The 18,830-nt window shown below is 39.3% G+C and overlaps 2 protein-coding genes across 4 annotated transcripts in view; one reads left to right on the top strand and one right to left on the bottom strand.

Moving 5' to 3' along the window:
- The window catches only part of Cals (calsyntenin 1), a 229,387-nt gene that overhangs the window by 61,779 nt on the left and 148,778 nt on the right, over positions 1-18,830 (bottom strand). The window lies entirely within an intron of this gene.
- LOC138403997 (keratin, type I cytoskeletal 9-like) overlaps positions 5,851-18,830 on the top strand; it is a 54,411-nt gene continuing 41,431 nt past the window's right edge. The window contains exon 1 of the mRNA XM_069506662.1: positions 5,851-5,962. The gene's annotated coding sequence lies outside the window, so the exon portion shown is untranslated. The remainder of the gene's footprint in view (positions 5,963-18,830) is intronic.

Below are 18,830 nucleotides of genomic sequence, written 5' to 3'. Positions count from 1 at the left end.
AGATATTTGATATCCCGTGGGAACTCTTCAACTTTCCGGGATGAAACGTAGCCTATGTCCTTCCCCGGGGTATAAGCTAACTATGTACCAAATTTCATCAAAATCGGTTGAACGGTTGGGCCGTGAAAAGCTAGCAGACAGACACACTTTCGCATTTATAATATTAGTATGGATTACTACTATTAATTACTCCAGTTTGCTCAAAGTTAGACTTATTTAATATACCTACCTACATACTTCCATACTAATATTATAAATGCGAAGGTGGGACCGTCCGTCTGCCTGCTAGCTTTTTACGGCCCATCCGTTTAACCGATTTTGACGTTGGTACTGAAGATTTAGGTTCTTGAAATCCCGTGGGAACTCTTTGATTTTCCGTAATAAAAAGTAACTTATGTCCTTCCCCGGTATGCAAGCTATCTTTTCGTCAAAATCGGTTAAACGGATGGGCCGTGAAAGGCTAGCAGACAGACAGACAGACACACTTTCGCATTTATAATATTAGTATGGAGTATGGATTAGACTTCATACTTTGACGTAAGATTTTGATATCTCCCAAAGCCACCATGATCTAAAATTCATAGTCGCTGATCGTTCCTCCCTGTCTTGGAGGCAATACGTAGAGAAACTTTCAGCTTTTATAAAATAACGAAGGTCTGGCACGCACTCGCTTTTGGTCCAATATTATGTGACAGTGATATAAATAATGTCGGATGAGGCTTTCGGGCAATATTCCGTGTCGAGGAAAACAAATTCACTGCAACATTGAAGCTATTATGGTAATGTATGTTTACAACGTGTTGGTATAATATGAACGTCGGGAGGTGAATCATGTCGCGGGAACTAAAAATGATCACTTTTTTTGTTTGTGTCAACCCTCCGCTCTTTCACGGTAATGTTATCTACTTTGCTCTCGAATATTTTAAGGTGATATACTTCTTTTTTAGGGTTGCGTAGTAAAACAAAGAATCCTTGGACAGGTGAAATAATGTCCGTAACATCCCGGCAAGCTAACCGGCAAGTTAGGAGTTAGGACAGAAATGTGTAGATGTACCAAAATAATGAGCCACGCAACGTGATACCACATGAGTAGATATCTACTCGTGTGGTGATACCGTGTGAGATATAGGTAAGGGCTAAACCAGTCAAGTGCGAGTCAGGCTCGCGCAATGAGGGTTCTGAACTACAGCCGTATTTTTTCGACATTTCGCACGATAATTCAAAAACTATGATGCATAAAAATAAATAATTTAAATCTGTTTTAGAATGCACAGGTGAAAACCTTTCATATGATACCCCACTTGATATAGTTATCTTACTTCGAAAATTGAAAATTCTAATTATTAGTTCATCACCACAATTTAATATTTTTTGTGCCATGTAACCACAAATTTACGGTTTTCAGATTTTTCCCCGAATGTCTGCTATAAGACCTATCTGCCAAATTTCATGATTCTAGGTCAACGGGAAGTACCCTGTAGGTTTCTTGACAGACCGACAGACAGACAGACAACAAAGTGATCCTATAAGGGTTTCGTTTTTCCTTTTGAGGTACGGAACCCTAAAAATTCTTTGATTATTAATTATTGACTTAAAGAAATTTTAAAAATATAAATTCAGACAGATAAAAAATCTATGAATACGGTACCTAACTCATAATTTAATAGTATTATAAGAAATATCTAGAAGTAATTGAAAACGAAATTAGTACGAACTCAATATAACCTCTAAAACTGCTACTCAAATATTCACAGACGTTTTATGAAGATTATATTCTCTCAAGCGTGGACCGAAACGTCTTTGATCGTTGAGTCGCCATCTGCCTAATCTATTTATATACACTAGTCGCCCCGCCCAGGCTTCACTTGAGTGGGATTCCTGAAAACTCTATCTTAGTGGGGGCCTAGCACCTACGTTATCACTACCCATATTATATTCTCTCAAGCGTGGACTGAAACGTCTTTGATCGTGAATTTGATCACAAATTCAGTTTTCGGATTTTTCCCTTTACTTAGCCTAATATAGGTTTGTGCTTACCTGCCACATGGTTTTAGGTCAACGGATAGTTTAGGTTTGATCTTTCTTTTTTTTCAAAGATACGAGAGAGAGACAGACAACGAAATGATCCTGTAAATGTTCCTATACCTATCCCTTTTGGGGTACGGACTACGGAACCCTAAAAACGAATTTAAAGGGATCACGGTAATTTGGATTGGTGTTTTTTCTCTTTATTGTGATTTAATTTGGCATGTTCCTTTACTTTGAGCCGACGGATCGTTATTAGATTAAAGTTCAAACGGCATTTCTAATTCAACAGTTACTCGTACATTAGGATTCGAGTGGTATTATTCGCTTTTATTTGAAAATCGAGTTGTATTTCGATAAAAGGGTCTAGAATATTGACTTTCCAGTGATTTGCTTTGTTGTTTAAGTCTGTCTAAAAGCTGAGACTGATTATATTATTTAATACTAGGTAATGCCCGCGACTTCATCCGCGTGGATTCAGGTTTTTGAAAAATCCCGTGGGAACTCTTTGTTTTTCCGGTATAGAAAGTTGCCTAAGTCAATTTCCAGGAAGCAAACTACCTCTGTACAAAATTTCATATAAATCGGTTAAACAGATGGGCCATTAATTATTCCACGAGAATTCTTTGATCTTCCGGGATAAAAAGTAGCTTATGTCCGTCCCCGGGAAGTCAGGTAAAACTAAACCAAATTTCATCAAAATCGGTTGGACGGATCGGCTTGAAAGGCATGCAAATAGCTATTAAGAAAGGGTTTTTGAAAATTCAACCAATAAAGGGGCTAAAATAGGGTTTTGAAATTTATGTAGTCCACGCGAACGAAGTCGCGGGAATAAGCTAGTTATTCTATAAGCTTAGAATAAAATAGAATGGAATATATTTTTATTCTTAGTAGTAGTAAAAGCGTTTTTGAATCGTCAACTAGTTTAATTTACCACTGGTTCGGTAAACATATAAAAATAGAAACAATGAATTATGTAACTTGATGTTAAAAAAAACATCACACATTCTTTCATGAGACTGAAAAAATATAAACAAGCAATTTCTCCAACCGTAAAATAGAAAATTGCAATTTCACAAAACACTGCATGCCCCGTTCCGTATAACGGATGCGTCCTCCGAGAAATAGGTACAATAAAACCTGTCTAGTGCGAGTCGGACTCGCACACGGAGAGTTCCGTAGTATCGTATAAAAAACTAGCTGCTGCCCGCGACTTCGTACGCGTGGATTTAGGCTTTTAAAAATCCCGGGGGAACTCATCAATTTTCCGGGATGAAAAGTAGCCTATGTCCTTGCCCGGGATATAAGCTAACTCTGTACCAAATTTCATCAAAATCGGTTGAACGGTCGGGCCGTGAAAAGCTAGCAGACAGACAGACAGAAAGACAGACACACTTTCGCATTTATAATATTAGTATGGATATAGATGGATAAGACTTTTTAATATTTTTTTTAATTGCATGGCGGCCGTTTTGAAATTCGCCATCTTGGTTATTATGGTTCCATACCCGTATGGTGCTAACGGGACCCTATTACTAACGGACGGACTACGCTGTCCGTCCGTCCGTCTATCAGCGGGTTTTATCTTGTGAACCGTAATAGGTAGAGAGTTGAAATTTTCACAGATTGTGTATTTCTTTCATGAGATACAGCCCGCTGACAGACGACGGACGGACAGTGGGGGCTAAGTAAAAGGGTCCGGCACTCTTGGGGTACGGGACCCTAAAAAGTACTCATCCCTACTTGTTATTACAAAACATTTTAAATTCCGCAGCTAGATAGTTCCACTTATTATTCCGTCGCTGTCTTGATTACTTTTATAATAAGGCTTGGGCCAAACAAAATGCGGCATAAACGCGATGGCGGAAAGCGACGCGCGACAGTGACTGCAAGGAAAGATTTCAGTTGAAAAAGCCATCGGTAAGTCACTACGTAACTCACATACCTATCAGTACTACCAGCAGCGATCTCTATGTGGGTACTAACTACTTACTAAGCGAACACACTGAATTGACTAATTGACTTTTTTACAGAAATCAAACCTTACTAAAAGGGAAGAATTGAATCATATATGTTACGTATTATGGTTAAGAGTCTACTTCTTACTAGTCATCCGTCGAGAAGTTCCATCCTCTATCTCCGAAACTATTCATCAAATCTTAACCAAACTCACGTGGGATCAACTTGACAGCACAAACTTTGTAAAAAAAATTGAATGTCAAAAATTGGTTCTAATTTTGACGAAGTTTTGAAGTAAAATCGATAAAAATTTGATCCCGTTTCCCAAAAAACCCCTAATGTTTTTCGAGATAAAAACTATCCTATATGTTAACCCGGAGTGTTAGCTATAAGTATGCCAAGTAACGATAAAATTAGTTCCGTAAATTTTAGTGTTGAAACGTGGACAGACAGACACAAATTCAATAAAATAATTGTTTTGGGGTCTATATTGATAATAATATTTCCATAATCCAACTAAATTTTTCAAAATATATTTCTTAATGTACAGAAATCGCCCAGTTAATAATGAGTTTAGATAGAGCTGTATGCAACATGTCACAATGCAAAGCGCGACTACTGCACGGCTCCTAATTGTGCGTTCCATATTGTGAGCGCTACACAATGCTTTCGTACAGTACCTTATATTACAACTAGCTTATGCTCGCGACTTCGTCCGCGTGGACTACAAAATTTCAAACCCCTATTTCAACCCCCTTAGGAGTTGAATTTTCAAAAATCCTTTCTTAGCGGATGCCTACGTCATAATAGCTATCTGCATGCCAAATTTCAGCCCGATCCGTCCAGTAGTTTGAGCTATGCGTTGATAGATCAGTCAGTCAGTCAGTCACCTTTTCCTTTTATATATATATATATAGATTTCTAGGAGTCGCGTTGTAAAATCTTCCCGACACGCGTACTGTGTTACCAAGCCTTTAAATATAGTACACATCCACATAAGGTCAGTTTTCTTATTATTATTTTATTGTTTTCAATTTATAAGCAAATATGAAAAACAATGTTCTTATTAGTTTTGCATAACCCCAAAGGCATAAAAGAAATTTCATTTTAAACCTTAGATTACTTATTTATAACTTATAATTTATAATATTATATAAAGAGGTAATGTCGTTAAGTCTGTTTGTAGGGGGTAATCTCTGGAACTACTGAACCTATTTTGAAAATCTTTCACCAATAGAAAGCTACATTATTCCTGAGTGACATAGGCTATATTATATACGCGGGCGAAGCCGCGGGGATCAGCTAGTTTATAATAAGTTAAGGGTTACGGTAGAATTTCATTTATTTATTGTCCAGACCAAACCTTTAAGAAGTCAGATTTTTTCACAATATAATTTGAACGAATTTCTCCTTAGGCCGAGTACTCACTAGCGAGTCGTGTGGATTTAGGTTTCTAAAAATCCAGTGGGAACTTCTCTCTCCAGGTCTTTAACTATATCCATGCAAAAAATCACGTCGATTCGTGCCCCGTTGCGACGCGATTGAAGGACAAACCAACAAACAAACTGACTTTCGCATTTATGATATGGGTAGTGATTCAGAACATCTATAGGTAAGTATCACCAACCGATAGATGTCCACTGCTGGACATAGGTCTCTTGTAGGGACTTCCACACGGCACGGTCTTGCGCCTCCTGAATCCAGCGGCTCCCTGCGACTCGTCTGATCTATAAGTACACGTAATGAATTGATCCAGTCTTCAAAGGCGGAATCAATCAGTCGAGTCGGTTTTATCAATACATTTTTGCCGAAGTAATTTTTCTCTTAATCCTCCCCTGCCTTGATTAGTGTTTGGTTCCTTTGACGAGGCTTTCGTGAGTCCCGCTCGAGTGATCTTCCGGATTTACTGAGGCCCCTTAACAAAACGCAGGATTCTGGGCTGCACACAGATAAGATGAAGATGCTGTGATATGGAGAGGTACTCTTACTAATAAGCTAAATTCCTTTATAACAAAAGTGATTAGGCAAACGCGTCCCATCTTAGGCCGACATCACTTTCCATCTATCTGTAAAGCTAAGCTGATTCATAGCTCCATGCATGGTTGATGGTACCTATAGTCCGCGACAGGTCGAGATGGCTATCGGGGGGGATGCCCCGCATACCCGCACATCATCATCCGCCTTCGCCCGCTACATTTGACGCTAGGTAGCCTAGGTCTATATAATAGCCTATTTTTCTTTGATTTCACGTCACTAGAGTGTGTGTGGGAACTCTCGGTTTGAACTTGAATCGACAATAAAATTAATAAAAGTCTATAGTGACGTAATTTCAAAGAAAAATAGGGCTACTTTAGGGCTACCTGCGTCAAATGTACTAAACATTTGATGCCTGCCTGTGACGTTGAAACCTCGACGTTTTGTTAGAAGTTCCCTAACTGTCGTAAACTGTGCCCATAGCCTAATATTTGACATAATATCGTCGATTCAGGATCAAACCGAGAGTTCCATACATACGTTCCCTCACTCTAGTTCACTCTGGTTCAGCGGTGAACTAGCGAATGATTGAAAAAAGTCATAATATAAGTTATCTTGATTAGTGGTTCATTCCTTTGACAAGTCCCTCGTCAATCACAGTACGGCCGAGATTGGCCGGGGTTGCGGTTGTAGCCGAGACAGCAACTGGGTCACACGCCGGGATACGCAGACAGTGGAGGCTTCGATAAATACATGTACACACAGAACAGCCCCTTGTCAGTAGTTAATGAAATGACAAATCTAAACCAGGGTTGTCGCGGATGCTAACATTTTGACATCCGCGGATATGGATGTCTGAATTAATACGAATGTTCCGCATTTACGGATGCGGATGCGAATATCTGTAACACCCCTAATCTAAACTTTACTCAAGATTCGGCTGTTATACCTATAGGCTACTGATCTTTTAGTTAAAAAAAACGTGCGGGTCGGAACACGTATAAAGTAGGGTTCCGTATCCGAAGGGTACACTAAACTGGGCCTCCGCTGTCCATCCGTCTGTCTGTCTGTCAATACTTCAATGGTCAGTGAACGGTATCTCATGAACCGTAATAGAGTTGAAAGGGCCTTGGCTAGTAGTGGGCCATTTTACTTTTTTTCTAAAACAGAGGTCACGGATCAAACCTATATTAATCAATAGCATCAATACAAACAAGTATTGTATGAGACAAAATCTTCCAAAGCGTCACGTTTCCGAGATATAAGCAATCAAAGAGCCTTCTTTTTAGGGTTCCGTACCTAAAAAGGACAAACGGAACCCTTATAGAATCACTTTGTTGTCTGTCTGTCTGTCTGGCGGTCTGTCAAGAAACCTACAGGGTACTTCCCGTTGACTTAGAATCATAAAATTTGGCAGGTAGGTAGGTCTTCTAGCAGACATAAGGGGAAAAATCTGGAAACCGTGAATTAGGGTTACGTCACACAAAAAAAATTAAATTTGTGGTCATGAAAAAATACAACTGTAGGACGTAACCCTTGGTGCGCGAGCCTGACTCGCACTTGGCCGGTTTTTTTTTATCGGTTAAGAATCAGATTATTTCATACATTTCAAAGACATAGACAAAGGTAAATTAGAGACGAAGCAGAAGGTACACCTGTTCGTGGAATTTAATAAGACCTTCATTACTGGAATCCCAGAGTAAGGGCAAATTCGGGTTAATTAAAACATATGGCGCCCTGACAATGAATTAGGTACTGTTATTGGATGAGAAAGGAGAAAATTGTACCTACTTGTTAGCACCCACTGTGGAAAAACAAAATTAACTAAATTTAAGAGTACTCGCATCTTTTTCTTACCAATTTAATAAGAAAAGGATAGAAAAACTTAATTTAATTTAAAACTGTCAAACCTCGTGACGTGCCAGTCTTGAGCATATTACTACATTCAGAGCTTCAATAGCTCAACGGTTAAGGAGTGGACTGAATTCCGAAAGGTCGCCGGTTTAAACCCCATCCGTTGCACTATTGTCGTACCTACTCCTTACCTAGCACAAGCTTTACGCTTAGTTGGAGGGGAAAGGCGAATATTAGTCATAATTAACAAGGCCAGTATTCCTCCCTGTGTTAGTACCATTGCGCATATAAACTCACGGTCTCTTATTCCATTACACCCGAGCGTGAGAATCCCAGAATAGGGAGAAATTTGGGCTAATTAAAACATATGGCGACCCTGACAATGAATCCTCATTCCTCTCACTGGGACTGCATGCAGGAGGGCAGGAAATTACGTAAAAAACGACCCGGACGCGCTAAACGGAGAATTAATTGCTAACGCGATCTGACATGTAATTATGGGGTCGCAAAGAATTAGGTAAGCTGAGATAGCCTAGTGGGGGTTTACACGGGACGATTTTACCCGTGCGGCAAGTCACCCGTTGCATCGATCGCTGAAATCGAATCGCCACCCCATTTACACCGGTCGACAAAAACACATTGCGATTTGTTCATTTTCAAAGATAATGCTGAGCAGAGCGGGCGTTTTTAAACGATTCATGCGGCGAGCGATCGCCTGCAACTGACCATTTACACAGGCGATTTTAGTCACCTGCCGCACGGCAAAAGTAGGATGGCACCCAACTTTAGGGCTTGCGATTTTAGTCACTTGCGGCGTAGTTGATTTTTGCCGTGCGGCCTAGCCGTGCGGCGAAAATCGACCCGTGGTACCCCCTTTTAGGACGCCCGCCTCCTAATCGGAGGTCGACGGTTCGATCGATACAGTTATGTATCTACTATTTTAATATTGCTAAAAAAGGACGGAACATGAGTTTTACATGTAAAGACCCTAAATTTTAGCGAATGCTACTTAAAACACAGGCTCGCGACTGGCAGCTAAAGTCACGAGGTTTGACAACTCTAAATTAAATTTTAAACTGTCAAACTGTATCTGCCCTTCTCATATTACATTTGTAAGAAGAGGATGCGAATACTCTAAAACTTAGTTGTGCTCAGAATCAGTACCGTTGTTTAAATACTGGGCGTAATTGTTATCAAATCGCAATTTCAATCCAGCAAATCGGTTACGTAATACAGATCCTTCCTCTCGGAACCATCGTTACAGTCAACTGACTCAACTCTCGGAATCGCGAACGCAAGTTAAATCGTTTCCAAACTACATTATCTGATGAAATTTATATAAGGACTACTTTTACAGCGTTTATATATTATTACATTACCCCAACCCGAGATTTAAATGTAAGTTTTTGAGAAATAACTCTTCACTTGAACTAGCGTAATTTGTCACTTTGCAAAAAGCAACCGGACTGGACTACACAAATTTCAAACCCCTATTTCATCCCCTTTAGGGGTTGAATTTTCATAAATCATTTCTTAGTGGATTGCCTACTTCGTAATAGCTATCTGCATGCTAAATTTCAGCCCAATCCGTCCAGTAGTTTGAGCAGTGCGTGGATAGATCAGCTGTTAATGTCAGTCAGTCCCTTCCACCAGTCAGTCACCTTTTCCTTTTATATGTTTAGAATTTTCTCCTCCACAAAAAGTAGGTATTTTTTACAGTACTGGGTAGGTAAAGACGATTATAACAATAATTTACAAAATAATAGAGTTTTACTTAAGAATATTCATTTAAAAATCTAAAAAGCGAACAATTAGTTAAAAAACTAACCAGAAGGCGTTTTAGAATTCTAAAAAGCTATGTTCTCAGTTCTTGTGCAAGTCCCCTGTAATGAATGAAATTTATTCACACAGCGCTTCAAGCGGTTGGTAAAGGCCCTCACAAGCTTAGCTTTTAGTTTTTCTTTCAAACCCAACAGCTTTGGCGAGCCTAATTTAAACAAGTTAAAACTTGAAGAAGGCTTAATTCAGTCTGTAATAATGCAGCTTTATAAGTTTTTAACTAGGTATTTTCAAGATAAATTTGCAAGAATTTTTCGATTACTTCCATATAAATTATATTCAAAACTAGCCGATGACGCGAATTAGTATACGCGTGGATTTAGGTTTTTAACAATTCCGTGGAAACTCTTTGATTTTCCGGGATAAAAAGTAGCCTATGTCACTCTCCAGGTCTTAAACTATACCTATGTAAAAAATCACGTCAATCCGTTGCTCCGTTGCGACGTGATTAAAGGATAAACCAACAAACAAACACTTTCGCATTTATAATATGGGTAGTGATGTGTACATAGTGTATTGTATACTACATCTAAAAAAGTATATAAAAATAAATCGTCTTGTTGGATCCCGTTCTTTTCGAAGTTACTTTAACAATTACTTAGTGGTATTTAACATTTTCAATAGATTTCCTTGTAGACTAGAAAGCACCAAAGCAGCAATGGTATAATAGCAGGCTAAAAGGCTTGAAAATATTAAAAGGCAATTGAAAATAGTCGAGTAAAGCTCATAATCCAGCGCTTAAACGGCTAATACGGGGAACTGGGCAACGTATAATCCGGCCGAGTTTAGCGGACGTGTGCGCAGAGCTGATCGCAAGGGGCTTAGTGGCTTTTCTATTTCGCCGGTTCTTACTTTAAAGGAATCAATAGATTGCAGGCACATTTAAATGGTGCTAAAACGTGTGAAAGTGTAAAAAGTGGTGAAGCTAAAACGAGAACAAAGGTGGAATCGTAAGCCATATTAGTCATATACAAGCCTACAAGAGCTAGTTATAGAGTTCAAGCTATCATGTGAGTTCCGGAGGGAGTTATTTATGTTGGTATTTATCGTCCCAGTGCTGGGGTAGTACAGAGTACAGTCCCGGCTTGGATGGGTATTTATGGGGATGCACTAAGCGCGTCGCGAGGGTTGTAAATGAACGTGGTTTTGGCTTGGGAACACTTGGAAGCTCTACTTTCAATAAGCAATATTTTAGTATTTATTGGCATCGTGAGTTTGCGCGCTATACAAAGTTATCGCATATTTGTATTTGCCGCCTTTTGAATGGCAGTCACGTGATCTGTTGTGACTTGTGTTGTGGGGCAAGTGGCAAGTGGCAAGTGGCAAGTGGCAATCATCTTGAAGGGTGTTTGATGATTCTTAGACTAGTCCCGTTCTAACTCGGGACTCGAACGACTATTTAAGGTTTATTTTACACCACCTCCCATTGTCCATTTGTTCGTTTTTTCCCTAGCGTTAAGGTTGTCTGGAAGAGATCGCTATTTAGCGATAAGACCGCCTTTTTGTACCTACTTATCAAGATTTCTTTTTGTAACCTGTCATTTGTGTTTCTGTGGTGCAATAAAGTATATACATACATACATACATACATACTATTAAAATTTGTGTTTAGGTCGCCATTTTTGATTGAGTGGTCGAAATAGCAATTGGGCCCTAATCAAGTTAATATTGCAGTTAAGTTATTATAAAAGGTAAACTCTCGATAAGCCTGTGCGCGTCGTGGTTAATATTTAAAATTCACTTCTGGTATGTTTACAACAAATACATTATTTTAATTCGGGAAATCAAATTTTTGAGTACGTACCTGAATATGATTAGTATATTATCTATGATGATAGTCGTGAATCGAAAATAATAAAAATCGGTCAACTGAGATGGCGGCGCGAGACCGTTGCGTGTGGATGTGGAAGTCCCTACAAGAGATCGATGTCCAGCACTGGACCTCGTATGTGTTGACGATGATGATATTTAGATCATAACAAAGGTACTTTGAACACCCTTTAGAATGACATTTCAGCTATGTAGTATGTAGTTGTATGATTTATAATAATTATGATGATTATATATATATATATATATTATATATGATGATGATTTATGATAATTATGATGATAGTCACGATATAGTGTAGAGAAACTGTCTGGATTGAGATCAGTTGCAATATAAATTAACATCATCATCATCAACCGATAGACGTCCACTGCTGGACATAGGTCTCTTGTAGGGACTTCCACACGCCACGGTCTTGCGCCGCCTGAAACCAGCGGCTCCCAGCGGCTCCCTGCGACTCGTTTGATGTCGTCCGTCCACCTAGTGGGGGGCCTTCCAACACTGCGTCTTCCGGTGCGAGGTCGCCATTCCAGCAACTTGGGACCCCAACGTCTATCGGTTTTACGAACTATGTGCCCTGCCCATTGCCACTTCAGCTTCGCAACCCGTTGAGCTATGTCGGTTACTCTAGTACGGTTCTACGGATCTCCTCATTTCTGATTTGATCAAATCAAATAAATTAACAATAACTAAGTATAAACTAAAAACAAAAGAGTAAAATATGTCTCTTATCTTGTCTCCAATGGCATGAACAGCATAATCAAATAAGTACTCTTCACGGGACATACCTGAAAACAAAAAGAAACACATCATTGTATATCACGCCACAACGGAGCAACGAATGGTTTTTGCATGGATATACTTAAAGGCTAAATAGACTACTTTTTATTCCGGAAAATTTGAATCTAGAATTTCCACGGGATTTTAGAAAATGTAAACACACGAGGCCGAAGTCGCGGGCATTAAATTATTGCTATAGCATACACCACCCCTCAGGATTTTCAGAGAAACTATATCTATCCGAAGCATCGGCGTCAGGTAGTCATCTAAATAATTGTAAAAGGAACTCACTAACTAACTGACTGGCTAATATCAACGCACACCTCAAATTACTGGACAGATCGGGCTTTTTGGCAAGTCGATAGGTAAGCTTTATAACGTAGACATCCGTTAAAGATTTCAGAAAATTTTAACCCCTAAGGCGGTAAAATAGACGTTTGAAATGTGTGTAGTCCACGCGAATGAAGTTGCGGGCATAAGCTAGTAAGGAATAAGCGAAAAATAAAATAATACACAAGAAATAATCCCCCATTATCCCCTCCATTTGCCGGGATAATGGGGGATAATCTCCGTCCAAGAATAGGTAATAGAAAGTATTAAAGCATGAAACATATAATGCGGACAGGATTGTCAGCTTAACGCGTCTTTGCCCGTCATGTCTCTAAGGTCCTGGCTGAATAAAACGCGGCGTGGGATGTAACGCATCTTGTGATCTTCATGTCGTCACTAAGGCCCTAGCCAAAAAACGCAGGGTACTAAACGAGGGCAAGGTGGAGGACACCTCTCAGTGGTCAACGATGAATGATAGCCACCGAGCTCACTTGACATTTATTTTTAACCCATAGAAGGTTTTCAGTAAAAAATAATTTTATTATCACTCAGTGATAGAATCAACCAATGTCAAATGAGCTTGGTTGCTATCATTCATCGATGAACACTGAGTTTGCGAATCAGTAGGTATACAGACGGCGAGGAAGGTCAACTATGCGATGGACCAACCAATTTAAGTCCGCTGTGGGCGATCCCTTGCACGAGTGTACCAGGCTGTCGGCCAGCTAGAAGACGTGGCGAATGCTCGTGAGGCGCAACATCTCCTCCTAAAAACATCACTTCATGACTCCCACGACCACTCTGCCATGGGTGTTACGAAGTTTTTTATTATAAGATAGCAGGATCAAGAATTTCTCAGCAACAGCTTCGAGTTGAGAAGTTTTCGGTATAACCCGTGCGTCGGAGGGCACGTAAAGCCGTTCGTCTGATCTCTCTCTGGTCGTGTCGGATTGCCGTCCTATATAATCGGACTCTAAAGCTGAGATCTACAAAGCGTACTTTAACTTTACTCAGACTTAAGACACAGTTAAGACGAGACAGAACTACGTCTCTCACACAAATGTCTCTCGTTACAACCTAAGCGAAGTGCACTCTATAGACCTTAGCCAGCATACCTTGACTTTACTCAGACTTAAGTTTCAGTTAAAATGGGACAGATATATTTCAGCGATATAACGCTGCCTCGTTTTAACACTGTCTTGTCAGCCTGAACTTGAGGAAATAGAGAAAATGTGGAGTATGTGGAGAGTGAATCTCGATTTAGAACTTCTAGGAGTCGCTTTGGAGTTCGCTATCGTAACGCGATTTGTTTGACCAGGGCTTTCTTCCTATCCTCAATCCTAGCCCTATTCTTCGTCCCAACCCATAGAAGGACAATGGGATACAATATAGAAGAAAATTCTATTCTCCAGTGAGAATAGCTTTTACTAGTAAGATACATAATTGACGTATTTTTTGCCCCTTCTCATTCTGAGAAAGACCTGCGCTCCGTAGTGAGACGGCGATGGGTCGAACTGATGATGAGGGAGAAGCGTGTGTAGTGTAACCTTAATAAGTTTCGCTTCAAAAACTCTCTGCGAAAAGATTCTTTTGAACTTTCAAACATTTACATAAGAACGGGCCCTCAGGTGGCAGCTCTTTAAAATTCTAAAAAACCTCTTAAGTCTTAAGTAAGTTCCGTGGGACAAGTAAAAATTATGCACCGTGCTTAAACTAGTTACTTGGAAAACGTCTCTAACAAGCTCAGTTTTTAGTTTTCTTTAGCTTTTCCAGTTTTTCTTCCAAATGCAACATCTTTTTTGTATTCCGTACTAGAAAGTTATACCTAATAGAACATTTACGGAATCGGTCGGTCTTACCGTCAATGAAAATATGAAATGAAAACTGAAACGTAACAAAAAAATTATAATACAGGTAACCACTTCAGTGGGGCTTCGCTGAATAGGTAGGAATTTAAATTTGTTACTTGTTTACTTGTTAATTTTTCAAAAATATAAACCGCGTTAGACGATGCCCGCGACTTCGTCCACGTGGGTTGAGGTTTTTGAAAATTCCGTGGGAACTCTAAGATTTTCCGGGAAAAAGTAGCCAAAGTACAAACGCCAAAATCGATTAAACGGGTGGGCTGTGAAAAGCTAGCAGACAGACACACTCTTGCAATTATGTATATTATTAGTATGATATAAGTAGGTATGGGTTGGTGAAATGTGCAAACATATAATTTCAGCGCAGACGATGTTGCAGGCAACAGGTAGAGGTATAGATATATTTATTTTCTTTGATCAGGTGTCAATGCAATATTGCACAAATAAATAAACAATTCAAAATTGGACGCACCGCGCTGGACCGTGAAAATGCCAATTAAAATGATAAACAAACGGAACAGAGCGTTTTGTATGACGTGTAATTAACCCTTTAACATTTGATCACTTCAATGATAGAGATGAATTGACATCCGTTACTGTGGACTGTATTAACAATTCAAATGCTGCGGTTTAATTTACACAATACAACTACAGTCCGCGACAGGTCGAGATGGCAGTCGGGGTATGAGGAATTATGACGGCTAAACTTACGCATCAAAATTTATTTATTTCATACTAGCTGCCGGCGAACTTCGTACCGCCTAACAGTAGGTATATCCAATATGAAAGGATTTTTCGAAATTTCACCCCTAAGTGAGTTAAATTGGGGATGGAAGTTTTGTATGAAAGTCCGTCATTTTTGAAGTTACATCGATGAAAATTAGTAGCTTTCGGTTAAAAATATAAAAAACAGCCAAGTGCGAGTCAGGCTCGCGCAACGAGGGTTCCGTACCATAGTCGTATTTTTTCGACATTTTGCACGATAACTCAAAAAACATGATGCATAAAAATAAATAAAAATCTGTTTTAGAATCCACAGATGAAGACCTTTTATATGATACCCCACTTTATATAGTTATCTTACTTCGAAAATTGAAATATTAGAGTTCATGACCACAATTAATTTTTTTTGGTGTGATGTAACCACAAATTCACGGTTTTCAGGTTTTTCCCCGAATGTCTGCTCTAAGACCTACCTACCTACCCATGATTCTAGGTCAACGGGAAGTACCCTGTAGGTTTCTTGACAGACAGACAACAGAGTGATCCTATAAGGTTCCGTTTTTCCTTTTGAGGTACGGAACCCTAAAAATATATATTTCACGATTTTTGAAAATTCTACTGCCAAGGTTTTAAATTGGGGATGAAAGTTTGTATGAAATTCCGTCATTTTATTTGTCATCAAGTTATTTGCATGAAAATTGGTATATGGATTTTCGGTCACAACTCACAAATGAAGAAATCGTTTTTTCTTTGGAAAAGGATTTTTGGAAATTCAACCCCCACCTCGATTTTCTAAATTCCACCCGAGCAAAGCCGGGGCGGGTCAGCTAGTCCATTATAAGTTTTCATTAGACCACAAGACAGACTCTAGTAGCGGTTCGTTATAAATGAGTCCATCATTTTAATTGTCCTTCCCACGGTCCAGTCAGTTTAATTTGCGCGTGTTTGTTTGTCGACCACTCACCTGTGTGGGGTCGAGACTCGAGAGGTCACAGAAGATTGTTTTTATATGAGACCTTTTAGTGGCTTGTCCCCGCCGGTGTCCATTTTTACAATTCAAATTGAGTTTGTTTTGCGGCCTTCCGTCCCTTTTCAATCTTTTTTATTTTCTGGTGAGTTATACCTATAAACTGGTTTATTTTCTGTGAGTTATACCTATAAACTGGTTTATTTTCTGGTGAGTTATACCTATAAACTGGTTTATTTTCTGGTGAGTTATACCTATAAACTGGTTTATTTTCTGGTGAGTTATACCTATAAACTGTTTTGCTCGACGCTATCTCTACATAATATATAAAATAAAGTCACTTCCCGCTGTTTTATATGTACGCTTAGATATTTTAAACTACGCAACGGATTTCAATGCGGTTTTCACCAATAGAGTGATTCAAGAGGAAGGTTTATACAACATATAGTTTAATATTGTTCTAAACACCCGTGCGAAACCGGGGCGGGTCGCTAGTTAAGTATATTATGAGGTTTCTTCAACGTAAACATTGTTCACTAGCTGTGGCCTACGACTTCAATTTTTTTTTTTAAATTCCCCTGGGAAATCTTTGAATTTCCGGAATAATAAGTAGCCTGTGGTCATCATCCATGCAAAAAATCACGATCTTTTGCAACTTGAACTTGGTCCTGTGTGTGTGGATTTTGATTTTTTTAAATCCCCGTGGTAAATCTTTCATTTTCCGAGATAAAAACTAGGCTATGTCAGTCCGGGAAGCTGTCTCTGTACCGTCCTATCAAATTCCGTCAAAATTGGTTAAGCGGATGGATCGTGAAAAGGTACGTACCTAAAAGACAGACATCGCATTCATACTCGTAACATAAAGTATGGATTATTTTTAGTATTTTTTGTAAAACTAAATGTCTTTTCCAACCTAACACTTAGTAAAGCTAGAATTTGATGGATAAATCCACACTTACAAATTCGTAGTTTAATGTGAATGCGAGCTAAGCTTTACGTATTCCGGCGAAGGCAAGGCTTTATCGCAGTTGGATCGCTGCAATATATCAAACCACTCATCCTGTCTCAACCGAAAGTGTCTAGGCGCCATCTTTGCAGCGGACTATCGTTGGGAACACGAACATATCCGAAAGACTGTAATATATTTGGCACTTCTACAGGTATTCCTATCTTACACCTACTATGTATTCTAATTGATAAAAATACATTGGCCCCGATTCTCTAGTCTCTCTCTAAACTAAATTTAGAGTATCTGCATCCTTTTCTTTTTAATAATGCTAAAAAAGGAACGGAACATGACTTTCACATTTAAAGACTCTAAATTTTAGTGCACAATACAAATTTAAACAGTAGGTTCGCGAGTGCGTGCTAAAATCACGAGTTTTACCATCTAAAAATTAAATTTAGAAATGTCAAACTGCTTCTGTCCTTTTCATATTACAATAGTAAGAAGAGGGTGCGAATACTCTAAAATTAGGTTGTGCTTAGAATCGGTGCCATTATATACCTATTTTAGGTAGTGTCTTTGTCCATCTGTTATCCATAACTTATCCGCTTTACCAATTTTGACGGGCACAGCAATAGCTTACATTCCGGAAACGGACATAATACAGGGTGTAACTAGAACCCGGGACCTCCCACAATAAGACAACAGCGCTTACCACTGCGCCAGGGAGGTCGTTGTCGTCGGAGGTATTCGTTAGGCTACCTAGCGACAAATGTAGAAACATTTGACGCCTGCCTGTGGCGTCGAAGCTCTAGTTTACTCTGCCCACGTCTTTAATAACCACTATAGGCTATGACCGCTTGTTCCTATGTAGATAGTTAAAAACTGTTTAATGCCTGGTTTAAAATCTGCCTGTGAAAAAACTAGTTAATCTTTTCCATGTCCGCTTAATTGCGATGACAGCGCGTGATACATGGTGTAGCGAGTTTGCATAATTCGCTGTTGGGTATAATTTGCGCCAAATGAAAATGTATGAGGGTTTCATTAAAATTCCGCCCTGCGTCATGCTAAATGTTTATTGTTATTGCGTAATTATATTTTGCTACGCCCTTCTATATTATGTTGCAGCAGATTCTAAAATATATTGTATACTAATTTATGGCCGCCACCGCGTGGACCTTTTTTATAACACTGTGAATATCATCTTGATCAACCCATCGCCGGCTCACTACAGACCATAGTCTACCACGCTGGCCATGTACGGATTAGAAAACTTCACACACCTTTGAAAACATTATGGAGTACTCTCAGACATGCAGGTTTCCTCACGATGTTTTCCTTCAACGTTAAAGTTGGCAAGGCCGCCGCCAAGCGATTTAGCATTCCGGTACAATGCCCTGTAGAAACTAAAAGGGACATGGGTTTAATAAAAACTGCCATATCCCGCTTCCATCGTAGACTACATCGTCACTTACCACCAGGTGAGATTGCAGTCAAGGGCTAACTTGTATCTGAGTAAAATAAAAACCGGCCAAGTGCGAGTCAGGCTCGCGCAATGAGGGTTCCGTACTACAGTCGTATTTTTTCGACATTTTGCACGATAATTCAAAAACTATGATGCATAAAAATAAATAAAAATCTGTTTTAGAATGTACAGATGAAGACCTTTCATATGATACCCCACTTGATATAGTCACTCACTTCGAAAGTTGAAAACACTAATTATTAGTTCATGAC

This window comes from Maniola hyperantus, chromosome 23, assembly GCF_902806685.2.
Source record: "Maniola hyperantus chromosome 23, iAphHyp1.2, whole genome shotgun sequence".
NCBI classification, from domain to species: Eukaryota; Metazoa; Arthropoda; class Insecta; order Lepidoptera; family Nymphalidae; genus Maniola; species Maniola hyperantus.
This window is presented reverse-complemented; position numbering and strand designations above follow the sequence as displayed.